Source organism: Apium graveolens, chromosome 4 (assembly GCF_009905375.1).
Source record: "Apium graveolens cultivar Ventura chromosome 4, ASM990537v1, whole genome shotgun sequence".
Lineage (NCBI taxonomy): Eukaryota > Viridiplantae > Streptophyta > Magnoliopsida > Apiales > Apiaceae > Apium > Apium graveolens.
In genome coordinates, this window is record NC_133650.1 from 302,493,288 (window position 1) to 302,512,311 (window position 19,024).

Below are 19,024 nucleotides of genomic sequence, written 5' to 3' on the forward strand. Positions count from 1 at the left end.
GCACACAAGCCACACACACTAATATATTACAAACCGTTCAAATCCCAACTATTTCAAACTCAAACTGAGTATTAAACATTATTACAACTTTTTACAAACTTAAATTATTCCAAAAGAAGCCTACTAGCTCAGCTTTCTCAACCTGAACCCCTAGCTCTCGCGCTGGACTGGGGATCCTCTTTACCAACTGGTTCCTTTTTAACTGGAAAGAATATAAACAACATCGCACAAATGAGCTAACTAGCTCAGCAAGTCACAATGACAAAACTGAGAATAATGATCATCAGGTGAATATGTTTATGATATCAAGTGAACAATGGATTATAATTTAGAATTGGATATTATACTTTTAATTTAAAAACCAAGGTTAGGCTGCTGATCAGTCACGTACTAACCCCGAGCAAGGCACACAGCATTGCTCTAACTACTGGATCCAAGGCACACATTGGCCTAACTTGACCATTATATGATCTGACCACGAATCTGGTCCACAATTTTATAAAAACAATCCAATTCTAACATAATAACAGAATATGCAATAATAAGCAATAACCGAAATCATTAACAACAATAAATGTTTAACAATGAAAGGGTTTCAATCCTTGTAAGGATCAATAAGGCAATTTAAAAGCTTGGATGCTGGGTAATGAAAGAATTGAATAACAAAGGAATCAATATTTCAGGGTTTCAAAGATTTAGGCTTTCAAAGCATAGGATACCATGGGTTGAGAATATAATAGTTCATTTCAGTGTCTGGTATTTAGTTTGTATGTATTTGTGGAGTAGTATCGTAGATTTGTGGTTCTTGTTTGGGTATACAATAATCAATGGCTTAGAAAGAATATGGTTCATAGCTCAAGAACAATAACTGAAATCAGGATTTAGGTTTCCGTGCTTCAAAGCACTTGCAATGTCAACAAGACTATCAAGAATTACAATATCTCGAGAAAGTTCAGAACACTTGCCTGGTATTAGGTTACTATCCTGCACTTGCTTTCAATCACAATCGTCTTACTCCTCAACTACCTGTTTCCCTTTCCTACGTCTTGCCTCTTCTGCTCACATATCATAAGTATCTATCAATAATTTACTCATGGAATTCTATTCAACACATACTTCTATCTACCCTTCGTTTTACCCAAATCCGATTAACGGATTGAAAGTTATGTAATAATCAAGTAAACACCGAATATATAGACCGATAGTCAAACAACAGGTCACGTATAACACATAATACATCACGTAATCAATGACATATCATCTATAAAGAAGTCTCAGGTCATAAATATGCTTTCGGGTATTTAAAATGATTTTTTAAACATTTTTCGGAATTAAAACGGGTCGTTGGATCAATTTCGGGTTAATAAACATGGTTCGGTTGGCCCATTCTGGCTCCGAAATAATTTTAGAATAATTATCGAGCCTTGGAAATAATTTAGAATAATATTTTAAAGCTCGAAACTATTTTTCGGAATTTTTAAATCATTTTTAAATAATTAAATCTAATTAAATAACTAATTAAAATCAATTAATAATTAATTAAATCAATTAATCAATTAATTTTCGAATTAATTGACCAACTAATCAATTATAAATTAACTGAAATTAATTAACTAATTAATTCATATTTATTTGTGAATTAAAAATAATTTTCGGAATTAAAATAATAATTTTTAGAATTTTCAGAAATTAAAAATGAATTTTTATAATAAAAATAAATAGGAAATATGATTTTTAAACATTTTATAAACAGGAATCCTAAATTTGTAAAGTCTGGAAACTACAGGGACCAAACTGCATCGTTTTCAAAACCGCACGGACCAAACTGCAATTTTGCAGTCCAGTCGCCGGAAAAAGTCGGGGGTGGCCGGAGAACACGTTCCCGGTGTCCTCACCCCACCAACACCTCTAGATCAACACTACACAACACCAGGAACTTCTTCATGCATTCAAAACATTCTAATCATCCCTGTTCTGGCCGGAAATTGGCCAAGAACATCGCCGATTTCCGGCGAACATCGCAAATCTTTAAAACACAACTCCCTTCGATTCAAGCATCCTCTGTTAACGAGTTATATATCAATCGATTGCAAATTTTATAAGGAACACAACCCACTATAAATCAACAGCTAATAACCCCTGAATCAAAAACCCCCAAATTTCAATTGAAAACATTCATACGGGTTATAAACCCTAATTTTGAAATTCGAAAATTAAACTCAAATTTGAACATGTTATTGAACTCCAAATCAGACGTATGACATATGAAAATCATCAGGAAAACAAGCTCTACAATATGCAATCATCAAATCATACAAACAATCATCCGAATAAAAATTCATATTTTTAATAAAATAAATTCGAAAATAAATAAATTTTTAGAAAAATAACCTTGATTTCTGCAGTGAAACAAAGCTCAGAATCTGATAGAACACCTCAAATCCTTCGTTTTGGTTACTCAAGCTTTAAAAACAGAGATCGGTAACGCCTTCGTTTTGTTGTTTGATTCTTAGAACAGTTTATGTAATTAGGGTTTTTCTCTGAAAATTATATAATTAACTATCTGCAAATGATTTTGATACGAAATAAAATACGGTAAAAGGCTATTTATAATTATGGAAAATTAGTATCCCTTTGGATCATTCCGGATATAAAACGGTACGTTTATTTGTAAAAATTGATCCAAACGGTATCGGTTTTCGGGATAATTATCCAAATCAGTATAATTTGTACTGCGGTCTTGGTCTCAGCGCCTGGTTACGCGTATTACGAAGTGATAATTGGGATAGTTTAATAAAAAGCTCCCGTTTATCGAAAATACGGGTTTTATTGATTTACCGAAATGAATATTGTATCGAAAATGTTGCGCCGAGACCCGCGCAGGACAAACCGTACGCCGGATCGAAAAAGTCGAAACATGGAATATGCTCGGAATATTACAATTAGGTTAGGAAGGAGTTCTCGAAAGAGTTTCGGGTTCCAAAAACGTAACAACGGGTGACGTCGGTTGGTTCCCGTTTTTATAAAATAGATTTTAGTTACCCGGAAAAAGATTTTAGAAATTTCATATGATTCTTATAAATCCATAAACCAACATAAAAATAATTAGGAAGATATGACAATTATCTATATTTTATTTTGGACATATAAAAATTAAAATACTCAATTAATATTATTTTTGAATATTCAAGTACAGATAACACTTAACAATTAACTTACAGAATAGATACTGGGCACACATAATAATATCAAAAATAATTACACGATATATCCCGGATATTATACCGTGCTTCCCCTGGGCTGATGCACTTTAGGATTGGAGATGAGAAGGTCCAGCGATAGAGTATCCCCTCTTCAACGAAGAATTTTGCTGCCTTGGTTTTTAATCTTTGAGCCTTCCTTTTGTCTTCCGGGAGCTCTCCATTCTCCAAGTAGTTGATAAATGGAGTCATCCAATTCGGGTTTTTATCTATTTCCATGACCTCTTCAGATTCTGTGCTTGGTCTCTGTAACTCTTCGAAATAGACGGAGCAATCCAGATTTGACGAGTTTTGAACCAGTTTAGATAGATTATCAGCCTCTGAATTCTCCTCTCTACAGATTTGAGTGACTTGTGTTTTTGGTATCAAGGCGAGGTAGCTTTGGACCAGAGCCTGGTACTTGGCTAAAACTGGATCCTTGGCTATGTACTCGCCGTTTGTTTGCTTTACTATGATCTGGGAGTCGCTGTAGATTTTGAGGTTCTGGATCCTGAGTGCCTTGGCTAGCTTCAATCCTGCTATTAGGGCCTCATACTCTGCCTGGTTGTTTGTTGCTGAAAAGCCAAAAGAGATTGCTGTTTGAATTGTGAATCCTTCTGGGCTTTTTAGGATGAGCCCGGCTCCTGATCTTTCATTTGTTGAACAACCATCATCTTTGAGAGCCCAGGCTCCTATGTCTTGATCAATATTTCTCTCAGGGTCAATGCTCATGGACACAGGCTCTTCATCCGAGAAATTGCATTCTATGATAAAATCAGCTAGAGCCTGGGCTTTGATTGTTGTTCTTGGAATGAAACTCAAATTGAATTGACTTAGCTCAACTGCCCAATTTACCAACCTTCCTGAGATATCTGGCTTGTGTATTATCTTCCTTAAGGGTTGGTTAGTTACCACGCGTATCTCCCTTCCCTGAAAGTAGTGCCTGAGCTTTCTGGATGCTGTAACTAAGGTAAAAGCAAACTTTTCTAGCCTTGGGTATCGGGTCTCCGCATCTTTTAGCACTTGGCTCACATAATAAACTGGTTACTGTTTGCCATTCTCTTCCCTGATCAGGGCAGCTCCAACTGTCAGGGCCCCTGCTGATAGGTAAAGGGATGGGGGCTCCCCGGGTTGGGCTTTGGTTAACACAGGGGGTTGAGAAAGGTACCTTTTAATTTCTTCAAATGCGCTTTGGCATTCTGGGCTCCAATTAACTTCTTTCTTGTTGGTTGCTCCTTTTAACAGGTCAAAGAATGGTAGGCATCTTTCGGCTAGCTTTGAGATGAATCTTCTGAGTACTGCCAGTGACCCTGCTAGCTTCTGCACATCCTTTTGTGTTCTGGGAGGCTTCATCTCCTGGATTGCCTTTATCTTTTCTGGGTTGGCTTCAATTCCCCGGTTTCTTATCATGAATCCAAGAAATTTTCCTGCCCCTACTCCGAATGTGCATTTTTATGGATTGAGCCTGAGTGAGTATTTTCTTAGGTTGTCAAAGCATTCTCTTAGGTCTTCTATGTGACCGGGGATGATTGTGGATTTTGCAATCATATCGTCAACATAGGATTCCAGGTTCCTTCCAATCTGGTCTTTGAATATTTTATTCATTGCTCTCTGGTAGGTTGTTCCCGCTTAGTCAATCCGAAAGGCAGCATTACATAGGCATAGACCGCCCTATGGGTAATGAAGGCTGTCTTTAGGATATCCTTAGGATTCATCTTGATCTGGTTGTACCCCGAGTAGGCGTCCATGAAACTCAGCATGACATGCCCGGATGTTGCGTCAATCAATTGATCAATATTTGGCAAGGGGTAAGGATCTTTGGGGCATGCACTGTTCAAGTCAGTGTAGTCGATACACATTCTCCATTTCCCGTTTGCCTTTTTCACCATCACAACATTTTCCAACCATTCCGGGTACTTGACTTCGCATATGATCCCAACTTTGAGTAGTTTCTCAATTTCTTCATTTATTTCTTTCTGTCTTTTTGGGGCAAAATTTCTTCTCTTTTGCTTAACTGGTTTCCTCTCAGGGTTGACGCCCAAGCTATGCATTGCTATGGATTCGTCCAGCCCGGGCATGTCTCTTGGGCTCCAAGAAAATATATTAGAGTACCCTCAGAGTAATGATACCAATTCTTCTCTAAAGGTAGCCTCGAGTCCGGATCCTATCTTTACCTTCTTAGAAGGATCGCTTGCATTGATCGGAATTGTTTCCGTTTCTACAGCAGCCTTAATCTTGGAATGATCCATGCTTGACACAAACTGCTGGATTCGGGCATCTGCATTCTTCTTCATATAGACTCGACCCTGGGCTGTCATTTCTTCTTGGTTGCTTTCTTTTACTTGACTTGTTTCTGGGTTGGTTGCTTGCACAGTAGGATTGCCTTGGTCCAGGGCTGGGCTCAATTCAATCTCTGCTGTGACTTGGTTGCTTTTTTGCTCTTTCGAGCTTTTCTTGGTTGCTTTTGGATCTGGGAGGGATTCTATGATCTGTAATTCTTTTCTCGCATCATCCCTTGAGTGAGGGCGATGTTTCTTAATACTTTGTTGTTTTTGAAGTACTACGACCTTCCTCTTGTTGTCTTGATGAGTTTCAGTCATGACCAGGGCTTGGCTATAACATCTTTCAGCGACTTCATAATCTCCCTTAACTTCTCCTACCCCTGTTGGTGTTGGGAATTTGATTTTGAAATATGATATAGAGGTGATTGCTTGGATCCTGGTTAGGGCTGATCAGCCAATTATGTCATTGTAGGATGAGGGAGTGTTGATCACGTAGAATTTTATGACATGGGTCACTTGTTTGGGGCCGATCCAAATATTACTAGCAAGTATAAGGTCCCCTGGATCGGGACCAAGTTGTTCCCAAACCCATAGAGAGGGTCTTCTCGGCATTCATTTGAGCGGACGCTCCCTAGTTTCATCTGGTCCACAGTGTGCTTGAAGAGTATGTTTACTGAGGAGCCATTGTCTATCAGCATTCTCCTGACCTCGTTATCAAAGATATCAAGTGTCACCACCAAAGCTTTATTGTGATTCGGGTTGACCCCTTCATAGTCCTTGTTGCTGAATGAGATTACCATCTCTGGGTAGGATTGGATGGAGAAAACTTAATCTCCTAAGCCCGGGCTCCTGGGGGGAGAGTGTGACCCCCCTAGGACCACATTCACTACATTCTTTCCTTTTATTTGTCTGTCTTCCTTCTGATTTGTCTCCCGACAGATGTATTGATTCAGGTTACCCTTCTTTACTTGGTCTTTAATAAAGTATTTGAGAGAGACAATTTTCAGTTTTGTGGCCATGGGTTTCATGATAGTTGCATTGCCTATTGTAAGGCCTGCTCTCTGGGGGAGTCTGCATAACCTTTGGTGGGTAGTATAATGGCTTTCTCTTGATCTCCTTCAGTATCTCTTCCCGGGTCCTATTCAGTGGTGTCTAGTCTGGCTCTTGCCTAGGCTCTCTGGCTTGCCTAGGTGGACCGAGATCGCTTTTAGATTCTGTCTTAGGACCCAATCTTTGAAATATAGGAGTGTTTTACACAATATTGGTCTGATGGGCTTGTTGGCTTTTCTTGAACTTCTTTTCCTGATGGTAACCCCCTTTCGGTCGGTCATCAGAGTTCTTGCTCCTGGATCCCCCATTTTGGGTCATCCTCATGGCCTGGAGCACATCTATCTCCTTGATGAATCTGGCTGCCATAGAGTAAGCAGCGGCTGGGCTCTGAGGTTCCTTGTTGATTAGCTCTACAATATACCTTTAATTGTGTTCCGGATCCAGGTTCCTTCGAAATATGCTCAGTGCCTCCCGCTCATCAAGATTCGAGATTTTGTTGATTGCTTCCTGAAACCTCCGCATGTAGGCTGATAGTGATTCATTTTCATATTGGCGGATGGTTCCAGGTGACACATATGCATTTCTGTGTCTTATTGGCTCTGAATCTTCTGAGGAAGGCTCCTCTAAACTCTTTCCAAGAGTGGATGCTTCGTGAGGGACTCTTGCTGAACCACCTTTGAGCCCCCCTTTGAGGGTCGAGGCGAAGAATCTATACTTTGTCAAGTCATTGTAATAGTATATCTGGGCAATCTGTTCAAAATAATTCAGGTGTTCTTCTGTATCCCCCAATCCATCAAAAGAATCAAAGTTGTAGTGCTTGAGATTTTTATGTCGAGGGATGGCTTCTAGGGAATGCCTGAAGGGTGTTAGAGTTCCCCAACTTCCATTCCGGAGTCCTTTTCCATCTTTCTATGGAGCTCATAGATCATGTCTTTCAGGTCTTTCTGCCCCTCCTCTTCAACATCAGAAATGAACTCGGGGGTAAGGTCCCTCCGGGTCCTCTTGCCTTTTGTCTTAGCTAGGAGCCTCTCCTCTTCCTACTGCATCCTTTTCTGGATCTTTAGCTCAAGCTTTGCTTCTTCTTCCCTTCTTATTTGCTCTCTCATTTCTTCTAATTTTTTCTTCCTGGTTGCTTCTGTCTCCTTCTTACTAGGCTCTTTTTGATTATTTTATCTTAGTCTTCGACCTTAGTCCTGATTCGGTCGAAGACAGATCTCCTGGATTGCTGAGAGTCCCTGAACTCTTCTTTCTCATCATCTTGCTCATATTCTATCTGAACTCGGGCTTATTCATCTCTGTAGAGCCTGATTGCTTCAGCCAGTTCATGGCTTGTTAAGTTGGTCATATGCTCCTCTGCCACTGGAACATTAGTATACTTGTACTGATTGAGCTCTATGACATTTTTGGCATCCCAGGGTGTTACTATTCTTTCCAAGACCGGGGTATGCTGCGTCAGTGGTTGCTCCTGGAGGGTCTCCCGGTCTCTCCCAGGTTCATGAGCCTGAGAGTGGTCCTGATACTGGACCTGAGTACTGGAGGAGGGCCTACCAACCGTACTTTTTCCTACTCTTGCCATTGCCATAATTGTACAAACAACTGACCAAGATTTGAGGCTAAAAATGTGGATCTAAGGTTGCTTTTTTGAAGATTACAAAAAAAAATCAGAATAACACCAAACAAACTTTCTGAGTTTTGGTAACAACACTACCGAACAAGAACAACAGGCTCTAGGACACAAAGACAATATGTAAACTAAAGCAGATCTGGGTTTTAAAACTATCAAGACTATCAAACCCCAGGCTTCAAGACTATCAAGATTATCAAACCCTTAACAACCAAAATTAACAAATGAGAGCGGGCTCACACAAACGTGGCCTAAAGTAATGAGCTCACACAAAAGTGGCTAAAATGAACATTCATATTCAAGAGAAGGTATGGTTGCTTTTGTTCTTACAGGTTTAAGATTTGGACTCTCTTAAGAGTTTGCTGATGAAGGTGAATCCAGGGGCACCGAGACCCAAGGATGGAGAGCCCCTCCTTCTAGCGCCAAATGATAACTCCGGTGATCGGGGCAGCTCCGTCCGACGCCGTTTCTGGACCTTCTGGGTGTGAATGAGGTGTAGCTGTTGTTGGGAGCCTTCAAAATAACATCGGAGGGGGGTTTTGTCCCCGCGGAGCCTCCAGTATAAGAATAAGAAGCTGGTTGGGGAAGATGAAGATAGAGAGAATGAGGTGGTTGTGTGTGTTTTTAGATGAGTTTATGAGTGTGTGTAATGAAAGTGTTTCCTAACCCCTAAACCCTTCATCCTTGGGGGTATATATAGCCCCAAGGTAGGTTTTAGGGGTTGGTACCTCTAGATCAGGGCCGTTGGTTCTTGGAGGCGGAGGACGTCTGGCTTGGGTGGATTGCATAAACGTGTTCAAGGGAGGACCATCTTCAGGGTGTCCTAACGGCCTTCTGACACGCACCGTGTTTGTCTGATATGTTGGTTGTTAATAGCTGTCATCATCACGTGCCCACGTACCCTTCCTTGGCGGGTTGTGGAATGTGCATGTGCTTGTTGGGACCCCCCTCAGGGTGATCCTGGTTCTGGGCTGGATCCGGGTAGGCAGGTGATCCAAGTCATGGGCTGAACCCTGGTAGGCAGGTGATCCAGGTCATGGGCTGGACCCTGGCTAGAAGATGATCCAGGTTCTGGGTTGGATCCTGGATGGGAGATGATCCAGGTGCTAGGTTGGCCCTGAGCCTGGGCCTCTCGACTCGATTGCGCTGGGTGAGGGGGGTCTTGGTTCATCAATTGAGCCTGATACCCCTTAGATCCAGGTTGGGCCCTAGTCAGGTTGCTTATACCCTATCAAGGCGCATCTGGCATCCTAGACGCGTGTTAGGGCGAAAACACGCGCTAATATTCACGCAAGTATACGCGTTCGCAAGTAATATAGAATATTTTCTAGTTCGTTCCCTCAGAGACTCAGACTAAATTATTGTCTAATTAAACTCACTCACCAATGTATGATTACTTCTCAATGTTAAGATAATAACACTTAAAATTGTTGATTAAATATTAACTATAATTAACTACTTAATTAACCACTTAACTAACACTTCAATTTATCAATAATAAAACACTCATGAGATCACAACTTCATTATTACTTCCTTCTATAGCCATTGTTATTACCTTTAGCATGTGACAGTGATGATATTAATCGAATAACACGAAACTGATAAAAGCCAACTTTCATTGTACTAATACCATTCTACCAAGCATCCACAATTAAGATAGAAGTTGAATAGTCATCAATTATGTTGAGTTCCTATATGTCTACAGAAATTGACAACACAACGATTTAAGCTCAAGTTATTCCTTTTGATTACATAGGGCAAATAAAACTGTTAGAGTTACCCACTAATCATGCTCAACGTACATGAACCTATGCTAGCATGGCAAGTTCTAAATCTCAAGATCCACCGTCGCTTCACAAGAGATTAACACCCTATCTTATATGTTCGCGACGCACATAAGACGAATACCCACAACCAATACTAGATATCATGCAATCATCACACACTAAAGTATTAAACAATTAACTAAAGAATTCCATAATAAATCCGTTGCAACCCTATGATCACGATTAGCCCATAATAGAACTTATCGCCATCATGGGTTCATATGAAATCATGACAAACAAACACAAGAAAATAATAACTAAACTAATTATATTAAAACAGAGTACGTCACAAGAGTAAATAAGTCAAAGCAAGAAAACTAGCATCCAACGTTACAACGAAACAAGAATCACAAGAAAATATGCTTCCTCTTCGTTGCGGTGTGCTAAATCGGTCTTCTTCCTTATCTCCTTTGCTTCTTGCGTAAAACACAATCTAAAACATAATCCCCTTAATACTCTCTGTGAAAACGTCTCAAATCTACCTATATAATAGTCCCATAAAACTCAGATTACATAGAAGTTGGAAGCCAAACAGAAGTAGAAGTCTAAAATAATTTATCTTTTTCCCCGACCCTGCGCGGCCGCTCAGCATAGCTGCGCGGGTGCGCAGGTTGCTGCGCGGCCGCTCAGCATTGCTGCGCGGGCGCGCAGGCCTCTACTGGAAAAAATCCAGGTTTGCTCCGTTTCTTCGCCGTAATCTGCCCATTCCTTTCCTCTCGCAATGGTGAACACATGCCAAGGCTTATTCTTGATGATTCCTCCCCCGAAATGCAACTAATACCCTGAAATGCATAAACACTAGAAAAACGCATCAAATACACAAAATACTTGATTTCAAGACACCAATTTAAGCCATTTTAAGACGTTCTAAGTGGTATAAAATGCCACTTATCACACCCCCAAACTTAAATCGATGCTTGTCCTCAAGCGTCACAGACTCAAAAACAAATAAAAATATGCATGAATGCAATCTATATGAAAATGCAACGATCCCCCTTACTACAATTAACCAACCAAATTGTCACATCTCAACGAATGCAGTTAGACAGCTAAAGATCAATAAACTCATGCAAACGGACATACAGCCAGAAACATGGTGTGTGCAAATGCTTAACAGATATGCTTCGGAACTAGACCAATTACTATGACTAGACTATCCTCAAGGCAATCCTACGATTATACAAAGAATAAAAATTCTAGGCACAAAGTGATATACAACACTACAAGAACTCTGGAGCTTACTACGGAATCGTGCTTTTTATTTACAACTCAAATGCTTATTTGACCGTGCAATGAGTGAGGTCCACAAAAGACTTATACAATGGTATCCATGTAACGAGCGTTAGGTTAGCGGATCCCAGACTCTAAAAGCCTTAGGTCACTAGGCACAAAGTCCCCTAAGAACTTAATAACTCGAATACCAAAGAGCCCACTCTTGATCAATTATGCAAAAAATAATAATTTTTTTTTAAATAACTTCTGAGCAAGTGCGTTTCGCTCCATCTTGCTCAACCCTAGACTACTCACAACATATGCGAGCCGGCTACTAGCCATTTGACGCCTAGCCACAACTAGCAACAACTTCCATATTTTTTTCTCCAAAATTTTTTCTTTTTTCATGTCTTTATCACTAAGAACCTATAATCGAATTCTAAGCATAATAAGTAGATTGACCTTGAAAACAACCAAATCATAACAATAATCTAGCCCTTACGCATTCTTTAAGACTTAGTGGACTTACAATTGTTTCTAGCATGCATATCAACCTACACAACTTAATATCACTTTAATGCTATCACTACACTCGCATCAATATCACAATTCAGTCGATAACTTATTGCAAAAGGGATCATGGTAAATGCATGAGCTACATGACATTCATAAAAAAAAACTAAATGGCATAAATTATGCAACTATATGAACTAAACTATCATGAATATGCAACTAAATGACACACATACAATATTCCTTAACTACCACCCCCAAACTAAAAATCTTCACTGTCCTCAGTGAAAGTAGTAGAAAGGAACACAGGGTATACCTACTCGGAGTCATCATCATCATCACCCTCAGTGGGTGGAGTATCAGGCGGTGGGTATGCAGAGTCCTCACCAAAAACTGGCCACTAGATATCAGCTCCAAGGCCTCGAAAAGCAGTCCCTAACGCAAGGGTGAGCTCCTGAGTAAACCTGCTCTGCGTCTCATACATGGCATCCATCCGCCGTGAAAGCCTCCTATACTGGGCATCACCCATCCCAGCACCCTCCTGAGCTCTCAAAGAACCAGCCTCACCACGCCCTGGCCTAGCCATAGTAGCACCTCGTGCTGGACGCCCTCCTGGAAGACGATAACCCAGCCCATGCTCCTCAGGCTCACCACCGGTCCACTCCTGCATCCCATTCAGAGTTCCAGAATCAATCGGAGCTGCTGGCAACTGTAACTGCTCATGAGCCGGCCAGTTCACTCCCACTGCTCGGCATAGCTTCGTAACCGTGGATGCATAAGGGATGTTCATATGCTTTGCTCCCCTCAAAAACTTCAGAATTCCTTGGTAGATAAACTCACCAAGGTCCACATAGTACTCATCATGCAGAATTCCCCACAACAACTGTGCTCTCTCAACTGTGACCTCGTGTGCATGTGAAGAAGGCAAAATATTAGCATATATAAATGCATTCCATGCACGGGCATACCTGTTCATGGCGATCGCCGGAAAGTGACGATACTCATTATTGCCTGGACTGCGGGTCCAAACTGTGCCCGGTCGACAGAGAGTCGCACAAATCAAATCCAAGTCAAAATCCTCAGCAGTCTTTTCATTCCAGTTCTCCTCCTCGGGCTTCCTCTCTCGCTGTCCAATCACACGGCGAATCGCCGTAGGATGATAATCAACCGTCAGCCCACGGACTACAGAAAACCCATTCTTTTCAGCCTTCGCGTTCGCGTAGAACTCGCGAACAACGCTCATCGGTACTGCTTCGGGTGACTCACAAAAAGCTATCCACCCCTTCTCTGCAATCATGGGCAACAACTCACCATCCCTCCCTGATGGTAAAAACCCCCTCTCCTTCAGAATCGGCTTCCCCAACAGCCTAGTGTACTCCTCCTCCGCAGCTCTGTCAGTTAACCGAGGCCTTGCAGCAGTACCCCTCGATGAATCAGCAGTAGGAACTGTGCTGCTGCTGTCAATAGTGCGTGCTCTCTTGGGTGCCATTGATTCGTGAATAAAAGTGTGTAAGAACTGATTTTTGATGTTTGTGAGAGGGTTTAAGTGTAGGAAGTTTTGTGGGAGATATGTAGGATAGGTGTATGTATATATAGGGTGTGGATTAGATTAGGGTTTGGGAATTAAGGGATAAAATGATGGGGTAGTGGGAACAATTCATGGGTTTATGGGCTAAAACTGTTTTTGTTTGTTTTTTTTTTTTTCTGAACTATAAAAAATTTTCTGGAACTCGACCCCTGCGCGGCCGCTCAGCATAGCTGCGCGGGCGCGCAGAGGGTCTCTGGGAAAATTTTTTTTCAGCCCCTATTTTCTGATTTTTTTGTGTTTTTGGATAGGTTATTAACTTCTAAGGGTTCCTGTAACAACAATTCATGGGTTGCCTCCCACGCAGCGCTTCTTTTTCGTCATTAGCTTGACGTCCCGTACCTTTCTCAAGTAGTCAACAAAATGGCACTAACCACCTCTCGGTTTGCCATGTCCCCATAGTAGTGCTTCAACCGCTGACCGTTAACCTTGAATGCTTGGTCCGAATCATTCTCAAAAATTTCCACCGCTCCATGTGGAAACACAGTTTTGACAATAAAAGGTCCAGACCACCTTGATTTCAACTTCCCAGGAAAAAGTCGGAGTCGAGAGTTGAATAAAAGAACTTGTTGCCCTGGCACAAATAACTTAGGATGTAGCTTCCTATCGTGCCACCTCTTCACCTTTTCCTTATACATTTTGTTATTCTCGTACGCTTGAAGTCGAAATTCATCAAGTTCATTAAGCTGAAGCATTCTTTTCTTACCAGCTGCATCTAAATCCAGGTTCAATTTCTTCAATGCCCAGTAGGCCTTATGCTCAAGCTCCGCCGGTAGATGACATCCCTTACCGTACACCAACTGAAATGGTGACATCCCAAGTGGAGTTTTGTATGCTGTTCTGTAAGCCCAAACAGCTTCATCGAGCTTTAAAGACCAATCCTTCCTTGACGGACAAATAACCTTCTCTAGAATACGCTTTATCTCTCTGTTAGACACTTCCGCTTGACCATTTATTTGCGGATGATAGGCAGTAGCTACTCGATGATTAACAATATAACGCTGCATCATAGAAGTGAACTTACGGTTGCAAAAATGCGATCCTTCATCACTTATGATTACCCGAGGTGTTCCAAACCTTGTGAAAATTTGCTTATGAAGAAAATTTAGCACTGCCTTTGCATCATTTGTCGGTAAAGCTTTAACTTCGACCCATTTTGAGACATAATCGACTGCCAGCAAGATATACTGATTATTGCAAGACGCGATAAAAGGCCCCATGAAATCGATTCCCCACACATCAAAGACCTCGACTTCAAGCATCACATTTAATGGCATCTCATCCTTCCTTGACAAATTTCCCACTCTTTGGCAACGATCACACCTTAAAACAAACTGATGAGCATCCTTGAACAAAGTAGGCCAGAAAAAACCTGCTTGCAGAATACGAGCTGCCGTCTTCTCACCTCCATAGTGTCCACCATAAACCGTGGAATGGCAGTCTCGTAATATCCCCTCCGTCTCACAGAACGGGATACATCTCCTGATGATCTGGTCAGCTCCCTGTCTAAACAAATATGGTTCATCCCACATATACCACTTCACCTCATGCAGAAACTTCTTCTTTTGAGCGGATGTCAAATTAAGAGGCATTATATTGCTGACAAGATAGTTTACAATATCTGCAAACCATGGTTCTTCCTCCTGAATTGCAAACAACTGCTCATCCGGAAAAGATTCATTGATTAACGTCCTATCTTGTGAAGTAGAATCGGGATTCTCCAACCTAGAGAGATGGTCAGCTACTTGATTCTCAGTACCTTTTCTATCTTTGATCTCTAACTCAAATTCCTGAAGTAAAAGCACCCAACGAATGAGTCTCGGCTTCGAATCCTTCTTAGAAACCAGATAGCGAATAGCTGCATGATCAGTGAATACTGTTACTTTCGTAACAAGCAGATAAGATCGAAATTTCTCAAAGCCAAAGACTATAGCCAAAAGCTCCTTCTCAGTAATGGTGTAGTTCAATTGGGCACCATTTAAAGTCTTACTCGCATAGTAGACCACATGGAAGAGATTTTTCTTGTGCTGTCCCAAAACTGCACCTACCGCATAATCACTCGCATCACACATCATCTCAAACGGTTTTGTCCAATCTGGTGCTGTAATAACTGGTGCAGTGATCAAACTCTTCTTGAGAGTCTCGAATGCTGCCAAACATTCATCATCAAATTTGAACGGCACATCTTTCTCAAGCAAATTGCACAACGGCTTAGATATCTTTGAAAAGTCCTTGATGAATCGCCGATAAAAACCCGCATGACCAAGAAAACTACGAATTCCTTTCACAGAATTAGGTGGGGGAAGATTTTCAATGACTCCCACCTTGGCCTTGTCCACCTCCAGACCCTTGCTAGAGACCTTATGCCCAAGGATAATGCCTTCACACACCATAAAATGACATTTCTCCCAATTAAGCACCAAATTAGTTTCCACGCATCTTTTGAGTATGGCGCGCAGATTATTCAAACATTCATCATATGAGTGTCCAAAGACGGAGAAGTCATCCATGAACACTTCGACGTTATTTCCAATCATGTCAGAGAATATAGCCATCATACATCTCTGAAAAGTGGCCGGGGTGCCACATAACCCAAACAAAACTCTGCGAAAAGCAAATGTGCCAAATGGACAAGTGAAGGTAGTCTTTTCCTGATCCTCTGGTGCAATACAAATCTGATTATACCCGGAATAACCATCCAGAAGACAAAAATACTCATGACCCACCAATCTGTCAAGCATTTGATCAATAAATGGAAGGGGGAAGTGATCCTTCCTTGTGGCTTTGTTCAATTTTCTATAATCCATGCATACTCTCCATCCTGTAACTGTTCGAGTAGGGATGAGCTCATTCTTTTCATTTGCGACCACAGTGATACCTCCCTTCTTAGGTACACATTGTACGGGGCTCACCCACGAGCTGTCAGAAATAGGATAAATGATGCCTGCATCTAGCCATTTCAGAATTTCTTTCTTCACCACCTCCTTCATGATGGGATTCAGTCTTCCCTGCTGTTCCACAGTTGGCTTACTACCTTCCTCTAGCAGAATTTTATGCATACAATATGAAGGACTTATCCCCTTGATGTCTGCTATGGTCCATCCTATAGCCGATTTGAATTCTCTCAAAATCCTTAAGAGCTTGTCTTCCTCACTACCTGAAAGGTCAGATGAAATAATAACAGGTAACGTAGATGAATCACCTAAAAAAGCATACCTCAAGTGTTCAGGTAATGGTTTGAGCTCCAAGGTAGGTGCTTCCTCTATTGATGGTTTGAGCTTCCCTTCAGCATTCTTAAGGTCAGAAGTACCAAGAGATTCAAATGGTATGTCCAGCTTTCGCTTCCATGTAGAAGCGTTCAGATATTGTAATTGCTCGTTGCTATCTTCATCATCGCTGTGAAAATCCCCCACTAAGGCCTTTTCCAATGCATCAGACATTAGCATGTGATCGAGTTCCGAAGTAACCGCAGTATCAATCACATCCACTTTTAAGCACTCCTCATCTTCTGTAGGGAATTTCATTGCCTTGAATACATTGAAGGTCACATCCTGATCTTGGACCCGTATAGTAAGTTCACCTTTTTGCACATCTATCAAGGTACGGCCAGTAGCCAAGAAAGGCCTTCCCAAGATTATGGGAATCTTCTTATCTTCCTCAAAATCCAGAATAACAAAATCTGCTGGAAAGAAGAGCTTATCCACCTTGACGAGCACATCCTCAACTATGCCCCTTGGGTAAGTAATGGAACGGTCAGCCAATTGTAGCGACATGTATGTGGGTTTTGGATCAGGCAGATCCAGCTTTTTAAAGATCGACAACGGCATCAGATTAATGCTTGCTCCCAAATCACAAAGGCACTTGTCAAAAGTTAGATTGCCAATGGTGCAAGGAATGGTGAAGCTTCCTGGATCTTTCAGTTTTGGTGGTAACTTTTGCTGCAGAACAGCGCTGCATTCTTCCGTGAGAGCAACGGTTTTAAGGTCATCCAGTTTCACCTTCCTTGCCAGAATAGTCTTCATAAACTTCGCATAACTAGGCATTTGTTCCAGAGCCTCAGCGAAAGGTATATTGATGTGAAGTTTCTTGAACACCTCCAGAAACTTCCCGAACTGTCTATCCAGCTTTTGTTGCTGCAATCTCTTAGGAAAAGGCGGTGGAGGATAGAGCTGTTTCTCCCCTGTATTAGCCTCAGGCAGAGTGTGTTCAACAGTAGTCTTCCTTGATTCCGCCGCTTTCTCCTTTTGCTTAGATTCTTCATCTCTAACTTCAGCTTCGACTTCCTTTGCCTTTTCAGCATCAGCCACTTTTCCAGACCTTAAGGTAATAGCCTTGACTTGCTCTTTAGCTTCCTTCCTGCCTGGTACTTCCGTGTCACTGGGAAGAGTGCCAGGTTGACGATTGAGCACTGCATTGGCTAATTGACCGATTTGATTTTCCAAGGTCTTGATAGAAACCACCTGACTCTTGCACAACAGCTTAAGTTCCTCAAAATCAGCACTAGTGGGTGCAGCTGTACTTCCCTGTTGAGGATATGATTGCCTTGTAGCATACTGCTGTGGTTGATGGAATCCAGGTGGGTTAAACTGTTTACTCACTCCTTGCTGATATGGTGGCTGAATAGCATTCTGATTATTCCCCCAGCTGAAATTTGGATGATTTCTGTTATTAGGATGATAGGTCGCTGGCACAGGCTGCTGTTGTCGCTGATAATTATTCACATACTGAACAGATTCGTTGACAAGAGAACGCTGATCTGTAGCATGAGAACCTGCACAAAGCTCACAAACTATAGCTATTTGATTAACTCCATACGTAGCCAGAGAATCAACCTTCATTGATAGCGCTTGGAGCTGGGCTGCAATAGCGGTGGCTGCATCAACTTCCAGAATACCTGCTACCTTGCCTGACGTCATCCTCTGAGTTTGGTTTTGATGCTCATTTGCAGCCATCATCTCTATAAGATTATACGCCTCAGTATAGCTTTTAGCCCATAAGGCTCCTCCAGCTGCTGCATCGAGCATGGGCCGAGATTGGGCCCCCAAACCATTATAGAAACCAGTGATCACCATCCAATCCGGCATTCCATGATGTGGACATTTTCTCAACATTTCCTTGTAGCGTTCCCAAGCCTCGCACATAGATTCTGTAGGTTGCTGCGCAAACTGAGTAAGAGCACTCCTCATAGCAGCAGTCTTTGCCATTGGATAAAACTTCACCAGAAACTTTTGCGCAAGATCTTGCCACGTAGTGATGGACCCAGCTGGTTCAGAATGTAACCAGTCTTTAGCCTTATCCCTCAGTGAGAATGGGAAAAGCCTCAACTTGATAGCCTCATCAGTCACGCCATTATACTTAAAAGTGCTGCAGATCTCGACAAAATTCCTTATGTGCATGTTGGGGTCTTCAGTTGCCGCTCCTCCAAAAGAAACAGAATTCTGCACCATCTGAATAGTGCCCGGCTTGATTTCAAAGGTGTTAGCTTGAATAGCCGGATGAAGGATGCTTGACTGAATATCATCAATTTTAGGCTGAGAAAAATCCATAAGAGCTGGATCAGCTTGAACAATACGATCTCCCATGTTTACTGGTTCTTTCTGCTCAGTTCCTGAATCCGAATCCTCAAAATCTAACTTCTCCGGAATATCAAGAACTTCGTCTGTCTCCTCAGCTGTATCTAAAGTCCTCTTG

The 19,024-nt window shown here is 41.6% G+C and overlaps 1 non-coding gene across 1 annotated transcript; it reads left to right on the top strand.

Annotated features, from left to right (window-relative positions):
• Positions 1–18,415: 18,415 nt before the first annotated feature.
• LOC141722393 (small nucleolar RNA R71) lies at positions 18,416–18,522 on the top strand. Its single transcript, XR_012575414.1, has one exon. It is a non-coding gene; the product is annotated as a small nucleolar RNA R71 (small nucleolar RNA).
• The last annotated feature ends 502 nt before the right edge of the window (positions 18,523–19,024 follow it).